General features: G+C 32.6%; 1 long non-coding RNA gene across 1 annotated transcript in view; it reads left to right on the forward strand.

The window, feature by feature from the left end:
- The first annotated feature begins 3,493 nt into the window (after positions 1-3,493).
- The window catches only part of LOC141565506 (uncharacterized), a 64,137-nt gene continuing 55,006 nt past the window's right edge, over positions 3,494-12,624 (forward strand). Inside the window, exon 1 of the long non-coding RNA XR_012489041.1 lies at positions 3,494-3,705. This is a non-coding gene — a long non-coding RNA (uncharacterized LOC141565506). The remainder of the gene's footprint in view (positions 3,706-12,624) is intronic.

The following is a 12,624-nucleotide window of genomic DNA, read 5'->3' on the forward strand; positions in this document are numbered from 1 at the left end:
AATCATAATCTATAGGTTAAATATTACATAGAGGCTTTCCTCAAAGTTACAATATCAAAGAAATTATTGCCAACATTATTGTTTCAGAAATTAAAATTAATATTTTATTTAATTAAACCAATTCCCTGTGAGAAGTCATTAAAGAAAGAACACTGATTTTAAAGTCTTCAGACCTATATTCCTGTTTCGATGCTTATTTTACCTCCTTTACTATGGCTAGTCATGTGATCTTGAGTATTCTTAATTGTAAAATGAGAATACTAATATTTCTACTGTCTATTTTATAGGACTATTGTGAGAGAATTACTTTGAAAAAAATACTAAGGCATCCTAGGAATGTTGTAACAATAAAAATAGTTGTAACTTATAATAACACAAATGGATTGGAAACAATGATTTTGGATTAGTTGGATAAAACTGGAATATTTGAACAAAGGAATAATCTTTCAGGTTGTTTGTCAAATTGTGGGCAAGAATAATTCTTTGGTAATCTTGTTAGTGTTAAACAGGTAAATTCAGATGAAATAAAATAAAAGAATACTTTGTACATCAGATGGTAACCTCATGGGACTGATTACCCCCAAGAAAAGATGCATAGTCTGAAAAATGAGCAGATGTTCAGAAGAACTATTATGAGGTATGCTTCTCCCCTCTCAGTGGAAAGTTAACAAACCTGAGATTGGGAATGAAACATACCTTCTCAGACAATGACCAATATGTTAATTTGAACATATACATATATATGAATATATACATATGTATTTATTGTGATGAGGGGAGGCTTTTGGGGGAGGAGGGGAGCAGGAAACTTTTGGGAGAATGGAGAATAGTAATATAGATACCAAAATTGGAAGAAAAGAATGGAAAAAATAATGAATCATTAAAATATAAATAAGAGAGAGCAAAAGTTCTGAAAAGGTCATAGGCAAGGCTGGTAGTATTAGTATTACTATGTATAATTTACATATATTTTAAAAACACAAGTTTGTAAACAGATTTATAGTTTTATGTACTTTATTTCTCTTTTCTTTTTATGGAGAATGCTTATGTTTATTGATTTTTGTCAATTTCATAATAATAAGAAATAAAATAAAAATAATGAATTTGAGAAACTTATGAATATATATATGCATATATATATATATATAATTGTGTGTGTGTGATTATGTTTTGGAAGTAGAAATTTAACTTTTAAAGTTGTTGACATAGCATCACGATTTGGTTATTCTTTTTTGCTATAGAACATTTATACTGATAGTGATTGGGTATCCCAGGACAGAAAAATTAAATTCTGATAACTTCATGTAAGAATGAATGAGACAATAGTTCATGTAATGTACCCATTTATGCTAAGAAAACATAGTAAATTCTTAAAAGTCCAGATTCTAGGGTTTCATTTTATCACTTTTGATCAAGCTAAATGACAATTATGTTAACTAATTTCAAAAGTTTTCAACAAGGATACTTGGGAGGAATTACTGACTAAATATATTTTCTAGGCAAAAGCATGTTTTCTCTGGCATTAATTTAATACTTATTAACTACTAATAATTTCTAATAAATTGGATATTTTTCATTAAAATATTAATATTTTAACATGATAGCAAAGTGATGGTTTTGTGTGAGTGTGTGCCTTTTTTTTTAATCAACTAAACAAAAATATTGTCCTTGGATTTGTAATTATGATGTGTTTGGAGCTCAGCACGAAATGTTGAGATTGATATAGGCACCAAATGTTGAAGTTTGGTCATGTGAAGAATTCACAATGACCGTTCTCTTTGACAAAAGGTAAGTTTATTTAGGTACAGATAAAATGAAAAGCTACAATAGACATCAGGAATAAGAAATATAAAATAGAGGTGGGAAGAGCATGTAGTGAGCAAGGAAAGGGGTTTTTAACAATTAACAATGGAAAAGACAAGTTCCTTAGTGGAATTTAGGGATACCAGGAGAAAGGAAATACTTCATGAGGTGGGAGTATACCAGTGATGGGCAGGTTAAATATATAGAGGATTTTGGATCCTGAAAGAGTTAGTTAGCTGTAAGAAGGAGAAAAACAGTATGAGGCATGGTGGGGGGGATGAGAGGAAAGATAACTGAGGAATGGGGGAGAGGTGAAGAGGAGAAAGACACCAGGAGGTAAAATACTGCCATGGCAGAATAATCCACACAAAGATGGCTTGAACCATGGACAGATTTTTAGGAGAAATTTAACCTCAGGGGTTTGACATAATTTGGATTTCTGATTGGACATAGCAAGGTGGGACTACCCATGTCTCCACAGAGGGTGGGACTACACAGTTAAACTGATCCTCATCAGTGCCCTTCCCTACTTGCCTCAGAAAGTAATTTTATCAATACTTCAAGCTCCCTCTGTCAATACCAGTTCAGGACTCATTTGCATTGTTAGTACTACTTTCAGTTTGACATTGAAGTCAAGAATGACAAATGAAGGAATTATGTCCATAGCATAATTTTTATCTTCTGTGCAGCTATAGGTGCAAATAATGGCAATTTATTGAGTCATAAAATAAGAACTGAGGAACATTAGCATAAGTAAAACTAAAAATGGGGATAATTGAGGGGTAATTAATTTTGACTTGTAACTAAATTGAAAAATCAAACTAGATGTTATGTTTGTCTTTTGGTAGTAGAAACCAAGAAGATGAGATTTTTGTTTTGTTTTGTTGTATTTTTATATTTGGGGGATTTGGAAACTTTTTTAAAAAGGCTATCTTCTTAGGGTACTTTGAGGTAGGTATTGTTTTTCAGTCTTCTCAAATACCTTTCTTCCTTAAAGAAACCACATTTTAAAAAGTGAATGCATTGAATTCAATTCCACACATACTTGTTAAGTGTCTACTGAGTTTAAAGATTAAAATGTAAAGCTGGAAATTTATATTAAGTAAGACAAGTCTCTTTCCTACAAGAATTTACTGTCGAATCAGAGAACTAGTGGAAATAATTTAGGGGAAAATAAAATAAAAACTTTTTATAGCGCTACTGCTACATTTTCTTACTTTCTCTATCCCCCAAATCTTTGCATAATGTTTTTAGTGTAATGTTGTTGTAGTCTTCTGACACTCCCTAGTATGTATAAAGCAATGTTTGTTTAAATGAAAGATTATCTGCTCTCCCAATTGAAAATCAGTACAATTTTTATAAACTGATAGCTGTCAGCATTGTGTCTAATTTACTAAATAGGACAGTCTATCTATCTATCTATCTATCTTTCTATCTATCTATCTATCTATCTAATCTAAGTATCTATCTTCCTGCATGTACATAAATTACAGAACAAATTAGAATATATTCATATATTCACCCATATAATTTAGTGGAGTTCTGCCTCACTTCCTCTGTCTTTTGAATATAGCAGAGACTTGGCATGAAACAGGTGGAACAAGATGGGCCAGATTCTACAACCTTTGTACTATAAATGGAACTACCCTAGAGTCTTGCTAAATCTCTTTTCAACAAAAGGCACGTCCAAAGGAACAACAGCTATAATGTTGGAACTTTCTTTTGAGTTAAAACATTTGAGATTGAGAAAATACCACTAGTATAGCAAGAGGAAGGAATCCCATGTTGGAGCAGGGAAGGGATGGGGAGCAGATCTGGATTATTTGAAGAGAAATTGTCCTACTATTGTAAAGTGACTCAGAGACTGCTAAAGATGGCAAGCTGTTAGAAAGCCTTCTACAGGTAGGATTGTTGAATCAAAAGAATCTTTGTTTTGTTCCTGGTCTTTTTTCCTTGAGGGACCCTGTAAAAAACCTACCATTCCTCCATTTTCTGTAAGCCTTGAGTGTAGATGAAGCTTCCTCTAAATAGAATATTTGAAAGGAAAAGAGAAAAAAAGAAAATAATGGGGAAGGATAATATCTTTAATATCTAATTATAGGAGAATTTATTTAACTTTAGTTTCATTTCAGACATATTAAAATGGTAGTAAGCCATATGTTGCTTGTCTGACTCAAAAAATACAGAAATAAGAAAAGTGGAGAATTAATTCTTCTAATGGATAAGGGCAGAGTCAAGAGAATTATATTGGTGCTTTTATTCAGTCCTTTCAATCATGTTTGACTTTTCATGACTCCAAGAAATGTGGGATTTTCTTGGCAAAAATATTGGAGAAGTTTGCCATTTCCTTCTCTAGGTCCTTTTACAGATGAAGAATTGAGGCAAATAGGGTTGCCCAGGGTCACACAGCTAGTAACTATCTAACACCAGTTTTGAACTTGGGAAGATGAAATTGATTTCAAATTTGGAACTCTATACATTGTGCTACTTAAGTTCCCTGAGAAAATTATAATAATTAGCTTTTTAATATTTTATTTCTAAGACTAGATAAGGGAAAGCAGTAGCACAAGCTACCTTCAAGCTCCTCATTTATGCAGAACATGAAGGTAAAATGTAGATGCTGGCATGGAGAGGAAATGCTTAGAATTTCCAGGCTGTGAGGACTTTTTAAAAGCTTTTTATTTTCAATATATATTCATTGACATTTTTCAACATTCACTCTTGCAAAATCTTGTGTTCCAAATTTTTTTCTTTCTCCTTTTCCCCACTCCTTCTCTTAGACTGCAAGTAATCCAATATATGTTAAACGTGTAAATTCTTCTAGATATATTTCCACAATTATCATGCTGAAAAATCAGATCAAAAAGGAAAAAAAATTGAGAAAAAAATGCAAGCAAACACAAAAGGTGAAAAAACTATCTTGTAATCTTGTAAATAATTCAGTAACAATAATCCTCTCTCTGAGTGCAGATGGCTCTCTCCATCACAAGATCATTGGTATGTTGGGTGAACTTCCTTTGATGAACTGACAGGAAAATAATTGAAATATAGGTTTTGAGTTGGAAGGGACCATAGAAACTTAATTTCATGATTTTACAGATCAGAAAACTGAGTTAAAGAGAGATCAAATGATTTTCCCAGTGCTACATAATAAACCTTTATTAAGTATTTATGGTATACCAGACACTATGCTAAATATGAGCGGGTATCTAAGGAAGGATTTGATTACAAATAATTCCAAATCTATTGACCTATTGTCTAAACCATGCTGTTACTCAAAGATGTGCAAATGACACATGAAGAAAGGGCAGGCATAAACAGTCTGTGATCTGAGTCACTAGCGGTAATGTTTCCCATTGATGAGATCACAGATCCATCAGAGTATTGAAGGATAGGAGATAATAATTTATTGCTATTGAAATAAAGGGAATCATATTCTTTTTTTTTTCCCCTGAGGCTGGGGTTAAGTGACTTGCCCAGGGTCACACAGCTAGGAAGTGTTAAGTGTCTGAGATCAGATTTGAACTCGGGTCCTCCTGAATTCAAGGTGGGAATCATATTCTTAGTATACAGTCACTCCAGGCAATGACTTTGACTAAGTCACCTGATGCAGGAGACAGTTGGTAGGGCAGAAAAGGAAGTGGCTATAACATTTGGTGATTCAAAAAAGAAAGGAAGGAAGGAAAGGAAGGATGGAAAAATTCAAGAGAGAAAAAATGAAAGCAAGTATTTGGAACGAATATAGTAATATATAATCATATCCTAAACCACCTCTATTATTGTGGCAAAGTCAATGAAATATCTTCTCCCACTCTCATCTTTTGCACCTTTTTCCTTTGGATACATATTACTTCTTTGTGATATTTCCCTCTTCAGTGAGAGCTTTGATTTTCATTTTCCCTGAATTTTCTTGGATAGAAAGGTCCCATCACCTCTTTAAATTTGGCTTTGGTGTGATCAATCAATATTGGAAAAGGACAAAGAGTATACATTTATAAATTTAGATCATTTCAAATTTTTTTTGGAGGGATAAAACGAGTGAGTTATATTTAATGAATGCATCTGGGCTTCTAGTATATTTATTGACAAAGGCAGTTTAAGTGCCTGTCAAAATAATAATACTTTTACAAATTTATAAAAAATTGAAATAGAGTTTAAAATGAAAGCTCTGCCTAAATTTTAAAACATATTGTGTTTGCTTAAAGGACCCTATAATTACCACTGTCAGGTCCTGAGAATCACTAACTACCGTTATGCTAAGTTAAATACTATCCAGTTTTGTTTTGTTTTGTTTTTTATTTCTTTCTGAGAGAAGGAAGGTTACAATGAAAGGTGGTTATGACCTCTTATTGTTAGACTTCAGTGTTCCCTTTGATTGTCGGTGTACATTTATAATTCAGTGAGATGGGCCAAGATAAATATTTAAAAACTTTAAAATCTCCATTAGTAGTTGGAAGTTTTACGTGATTCAGCACTGAATTTACAGGGTCTTTGCTTAGATTAGGGCTGGAAAAATGCAAAGATACTTGTGTTCTCAAACAACAACACTAAAAAGATAATTTCTAGGGAAGTGATAAAGCAAATGTGTGACTATCAAAACAAGAAAAATGTTTATAGAGACTTGGAAATAACTTCAATGGAAATTTCCTATTTGGTATGATGCCCATGACCTTTTAAAAAAATAAAAAAGAGAGAGGGAAAAACATAACCAGAACACATCATTGTACAGTCATATATTATAAAGTTAGCCTGTCTACCCTTCAGTGACATCATTATTGCTACTAAACTATTCTGAGAACAGATAATACAAATAGATTTCCCACATTTGGATACTGCTTCCACTAGTTTTAAGGTGTTGTTAACTCAGAATGCTTTTGTTATATTTACCTTTCGTTTAACCTTTTAATTTAAAATTATAGAAACAAATTCCCCTAGTTCTATTTACTTAAATGAAATATAAGAAATATTTGAATTGGGTTATTATAGGATTTAGTATATAACTTAATAAATCTAGTTAAGAAATTATTATTTCCAAAGGGAGAAATTCCTAGTTTGCAGAGAAGATCTAGATATCCTAATGTAGTAGTTAGATCACTATGCCTGGAGTCAGCAAAATCTGGGTTTAAATCTCAACTCAAACACTTAATTAGTTGTGACCCTAGGCAAGTCCACTAATTATACCATGTCTCATTTTCCACATCTGCAAAATTAGGAAGTTGGATTCTGAAGCATCTATGGTGTCTTCAACTTTTACATCTTTGATCCCTAAAGATTACAGACCCAAAAAGAGGACAGATGAAAGATTGCCACATGGATTCAGACTAATGCTTCATATAGTCAGTCTCATTTCTCACAGCATTTCTACTAAACCTTTATTGTCCCTTCTTGCCCTTCCCGCAGTCATACTTAGAAGACTTGGAGAAAACAGTAGCTCCTTCAGATCCAATGCCTGCTGTCCCCAAATTCTCAGCAGCATCATTCATTCTCTCCTTTTTTCTGCTCACAGGGGATAAAGTACTCCTTATATTCGTGATATTTAATTCTTCTACATGTGTTCCTGATTCTTTTGCTTCTCACTAGGCGTTAACAATCATTAGCTTCATGGCCATGCATCTTCAGTATTTCTATGGAAACTGGTTCCTTCCCAATCACTTACAAATAGTTTCACTCATTTCATTCTAAGAATAAACATATAAATCAAAATTTCCCTCTTTCATCAGCTAATGCTACATTTTCCTCTTCCTCTCTTATACTAAATTCTTTTTTAAAATGCTTATAGCCAGTACCATCACTTCATCAATAATTATTTTTATGATCCCTTTAACCACTCCTTTTGTTGCCCTCTTCCCAACTCTTAATGTAAATGGCTGCAACTATCATACCTAGGAAGATAATTTCCAAATCCATATTTTCTGATTTTTTTATTCTGAACTTCAGATCTTTATTTCATAGTTATGTCAGGACAACTCAATTGGTAATTTGAAAAGCATTTATTAAGGTTTTATTATAATATGATATGTAATTTTATAAAGTTATAAAGTCATAATTTTATTATTATAAAATCTCAAGTTACTCAGAAGAAAGTTTTTTAAAACTATAATTATGGACAGCAAAACTTTAGTTGTTCAAAAACCAAAATGTGTTAAACAAATTTCTTTTGTTCAAATTATTAAAAAAAAAAAAAGCCCAACAAACCAATAATTGAAAACTAAGAGAGCTAGGGCTTAGATGGAAAAGGAGGTTGAAACAAAAACAGAGCATTAATAAGAAACTGGTGGTAATATTTTTTATTGAAAGTGGACTTCCAAGTTGGGAGAAAGGGTCCCAGACATAGTTGATATAAACTCTACCTTTGTAACTGAAAGCATTGTCAGTACTAGTTCTGAAACCTGGAGTTAATTTCCTTCAATCTTCCTTTTTTATTGTTCAGTTACCACAATCAGAGAATTATAAACTGGAAGGGATGTCAAAATGTGGTCCAAAAAGCAATGGAGTCCCTGAGATAATTTGAGGAGGATCTACAAGAGCAAAAGAATTTTCATAATAATTCTAAGACATTATTTTTTATTAAAATATTATTTTTTTTTTCTAATGGCATATTTGCATGCAGTTGGATTTTCTTTGTATGCTTCAACCCCAAAACATACTGAAACAGATTGAATGCATTAGCAGCTAAAAGAATCCAATTATTTTCTACCAAGTCAGAAATTAAAGAGATTTGAAAGAATATGTAAAACAATGCCATTTTAACTCACTTTTTAATTTTGGAAAATAGTTATTTTCTTATATTCTTTTTTTAGCTTTTTATTTTCAAAATATTTGCACAGTTTTCAACATTCATCCTTGAAAACCTTTGGGTTCCAAACGTTTTCTTCCTCTTTTTCTCCTCCCACCTCTTTTAGACAGCAAATAATTCAATGTAGGTTAAGCAAGTACAATTCTTCCATACATATTTCCACAGTTATCATGCTGCACAAGAAAAATGAGATCAAAAAGGAAAAGAAAATGAGAAATAAAACAAAAAGCAAGCGAAGAAAAACAAAAAAGGTGAAAACATTAGGTTGTGATCTACACTCAGTCCCCACAGTCCTCTGGGTGGAGATGAATTCCTCTACCACAAGACTATTGGAACTGGCCTGAATCACCTCACTGTTGGGAAGAGCCATGTCCATCAGAATTGATCATTTTATAATCTTGCTGTTGCCATGTACAATGATTTCTACTTATTTCACTTAGCATCAATTCATATTAATCTCTCCAGGACTCTCTGAAATCATCCTGCTGATTGTTTCTTATAGAACAATGATATTTCATATATCCATAACTTATTCAGCTATTCTCCAACTGATAGGTATCCATTCAGTTACCAGTTTCTTGCCACTTCAGAAAGGGCTGTTACCAACATTTTTGCACATGTGAATAATTTTCCTTTTTTATGATCTCTTTGGGAAGCAGAGCCAGTAGAGATACTGCTAAATCAAAGGATATGCACAATTTGATAGCCCTTTGGGCATAGTTGCATATTGCTCTCCAGAATGGTTGGATCAGTACACAGTTCCATCAACAATGTATTAGTGTCATAGTTTTCCCATATTCTCTCCAACATTTATCATTATCTTTTTCTCTCATCTTAGCCAGTCTGAGAGGTGTGTACCTCAGAGTTGTCTTAATTTGCATTTCTCTGATCAATAATGATTTAGAGCATATTTTCATATGACTAGAAATGACTTCAATTTCTTTATCTGAAAATTTTTAATATCCTTTGACCATTTGTTGATTGGAAAATGGCTTGGGTTCTTATAAATTTGAGCCAATTCTCTATATATTTTAGAAATGAAGCCTTTATCCTTGGATATAAAGATTTCTCCCCACTTTTCTGCTTCCCTTCTAATCTTATCTGCATTGGTTTTGTTTGTACAGAACCTTTTAAATTTAATATAATAAAAATTATCCATGTTGCATTTCATAATGTACTCTTGTCCTTATTTGGCCACAAATTCCCCTTCTCCACAGATCTGAGAGGTAGACTATCCTTTGTTCTTTTAATTTACTTATAGTGTTACTCTTTATGTCTAAATCATGAATACATTTCAACCTTATCTTGGAATAGGTATTGGTCAATGCCTAGTTTCTGCCCTACTAGGAAAACAGTTATTTTTAATAAAAATATTTAACATGTAATGGATTTATCATCACCATTTTAAGTGAATAATGAATATTTTAAAAATATATCTATTGTAATTTTTAATATGGCAAATTTCACCAGATGTATCCCCATAAACAGAAGACTTTTTAGTTCCTCAATAATGTTTCAAAATATAAAGGGTGTCCCCAAGACCAAAAAAAGTTTGAGAACTGCTGCCTAAAGGTTTTCTTACTTCAAGTACTAGACATGACAGTAATTATAGACAGTGGAAAAAAAATGTCTGTTTTTCCTCTTAGTCCCAGAGCTGTGGTGGCAAAATGGAATTGAGTGAACTTGATTGTAATTTTTTGTTGGAATTAAATATGAATATGTTTCTTATGAGTAGAAGAAAGAACTAACTAAGTGTTCTCTGGTTGGTTGCAGAAGAATAAGAATGCTTTAGAATCATCTGCATTCTTTAAGTCTTCTTTGTTTGTTTGTTTGTTTGTTTGTTTCTTTCTTTCTTTCTTTCTTTCTTCCTTCCTCCCTCCCTCCCTCCCTCCCTCCCTCCCTCCTTCCCTTCCTTCCTTCCTTCCTTCCTTCCTTCCTTCCTTCCTTCCTTCCTTCCTTCCTTCCTTCCTTCCTTCCTTCCTTCCTTCCTTCCTTTCTTCCTTTCTTTCTTTCTTTCTTTCTTTCTTTCTTTCTTTCTTTCTTTCTTTCTTTCTTTCTTTCTTTCTTTCTTTCTTTCTTTCTTTCTTTCTTTCTTTCAATCAGGACCACAGGATCTTAGATTGAGAGCTATAAAGTTTTCCTAATCCAACTTTTCTCATTTTACAACTAATAAAAGTATTATGTTATCTTAGAGTTAAGCTAAAAAATTTTATTCAATGACAGCAGGAAGATATCAGATAAAGTGTAGAAGAAGACAGAACTGAAAGAGAAATGACTGTAAGAGATGTCTACATCCTGACAAGGAGAAATTTTGACAAAGTTATTAACAAATAAAGCAGGAGCCATAATAAGAGTGATAGTCATCTCTGGATTATGAAAGTGCATCTTATAAATCTTCAATAATATGAACCTAATGTCAGCTCCTTTATGATATGTAATGTTCTTTTTGAGTACTTTCATATTTTCCCATTACTTGACATGTCATGCTACATAGACAAATGCAGAGATGGTATGCTGTAACTAATCAGTTGTTTCAAGAAAGGGACAGGATAAGGGAGTTTCCTCATTTAGGAGTTTCCCATCCCATTTCCTATCCTTATGCCTCAGAATAGGAGTTTTAGACACTGTTATTACTAAGGATTTATAAAAAGGAAATTCTTATATGCACTTTAAGGTCATATTTTGGCAATAAATATGGAGGCCACCATGTTATCATGGGATGGAAAATGGAAAAGAAGTCCTTCCCTTCTTATGTTTTGATTTTAGTTTATATTTAATTAATAAGCATTTATTTTCTCTTCCTTCTGCCCCACCTCTGCTTGACAATTAAAAAATAAAAGAAAAAATAACACAGTTAAGCAAAACAAATTTCTGTATTGGCCATGTCCAAAAATAGTATTTCATTCTATATTTTGAGTATGTCACCTCTCTATCAGATGAGGAACGTTCATCCTTACTGGTGTTCTGTAATCATGATTGGTCATTGTGTTCATCAGAGAAGTCTTTCAAGCTATTTTTGCCTTCACAGTGTTGCTATTACTGTGTAAAAGGATCTCCTGCTTGTTCTCACTGTGCTGTTCATCAGTTCATTCAACTCTTCCCAGGTTTCTTGGAAACTGTCCATCTCATCATTTTTTTTTTTTTACAATGCAATAATATTCCATTATATTCATTTATCATAAGTTGTTAAGTCATTTCCCAGTTGATGAGAAACCTCTTAATTTTCAGTTCCTTGCCACTACGAAAACTGCTACCATAAATATTTGTGTTTTAGGCTTCTTTTTCTTTTTTCTGTGATCTCTTTGTAATGCTATCTTGGGTCAAATTTAGTGACTTTAGGGGCAGAGTACTAACTGAACCTATCTCGTTTCCACAACTGTTATAACAAAGACTGAGTGACTCATTTTCCAATTTTTATCTGATAGCATGCATAACATCATGTTTCATACTTACCAAGCATACATTTTGGGTCCTGTACTATATTGAGCAATATGCAACATAAAAAGAAAAATATGGGCTCAATTTCTGTTGTTAAAGAACAGATAATAACATGATTGTGCAAGGCTGTAGTTGTTTAGCATTCTTGGAGATAGAACATACATGTTTTCTAAAGGCATCTGGAGAGAAAATAAGTGATTATCTGATTAGAGTATCATTTTACAAGAGACTATAAGATTGTTGGTTTCTCTGTATGAGTGGAATTTTTTATTTTTAGGCTAGTGAAAATTAATTTCATTGGAAATTTTGATATTTTAAAGTCTTCCTTTTAATACACAAAGCTTTGTTCTTGATATTCCTTTCTCAGAATGCTCCTTTCAAGCCTCAGCTTCAGGATTATTTACTTACAAGAACTCTCTAATGGTTATTATTATTATCAGTAGCTAGCATTTATATAGTACCTATTGCATGCTGGACACTAGTACATGCCCTACAAATATTATTTTAATTGATTCTCACAATGACCCTGTGAGGTTGGTGCAATTATTATTCCCATTTTACAGCTGAAAAAACCCAAACAGACAGTG

The sequence above is a fragment of the Sminthopsis crassicaudata genome, chromosome 4, assembly GCF_048593235.1.
Source record: "Sminthopsis crassicaudata isolate SCR6 chromosome 4, ASM4859323v1, whole genome shotgun sequence".
In the NCBI taxonomy this organism is placed as follows: Eukaryota; Metazoa; Chordata; class Mammalia; order Dasyuromorphia; family Dasyuridae; genus Sminthopsis; species Sminthopsis crassicaudata.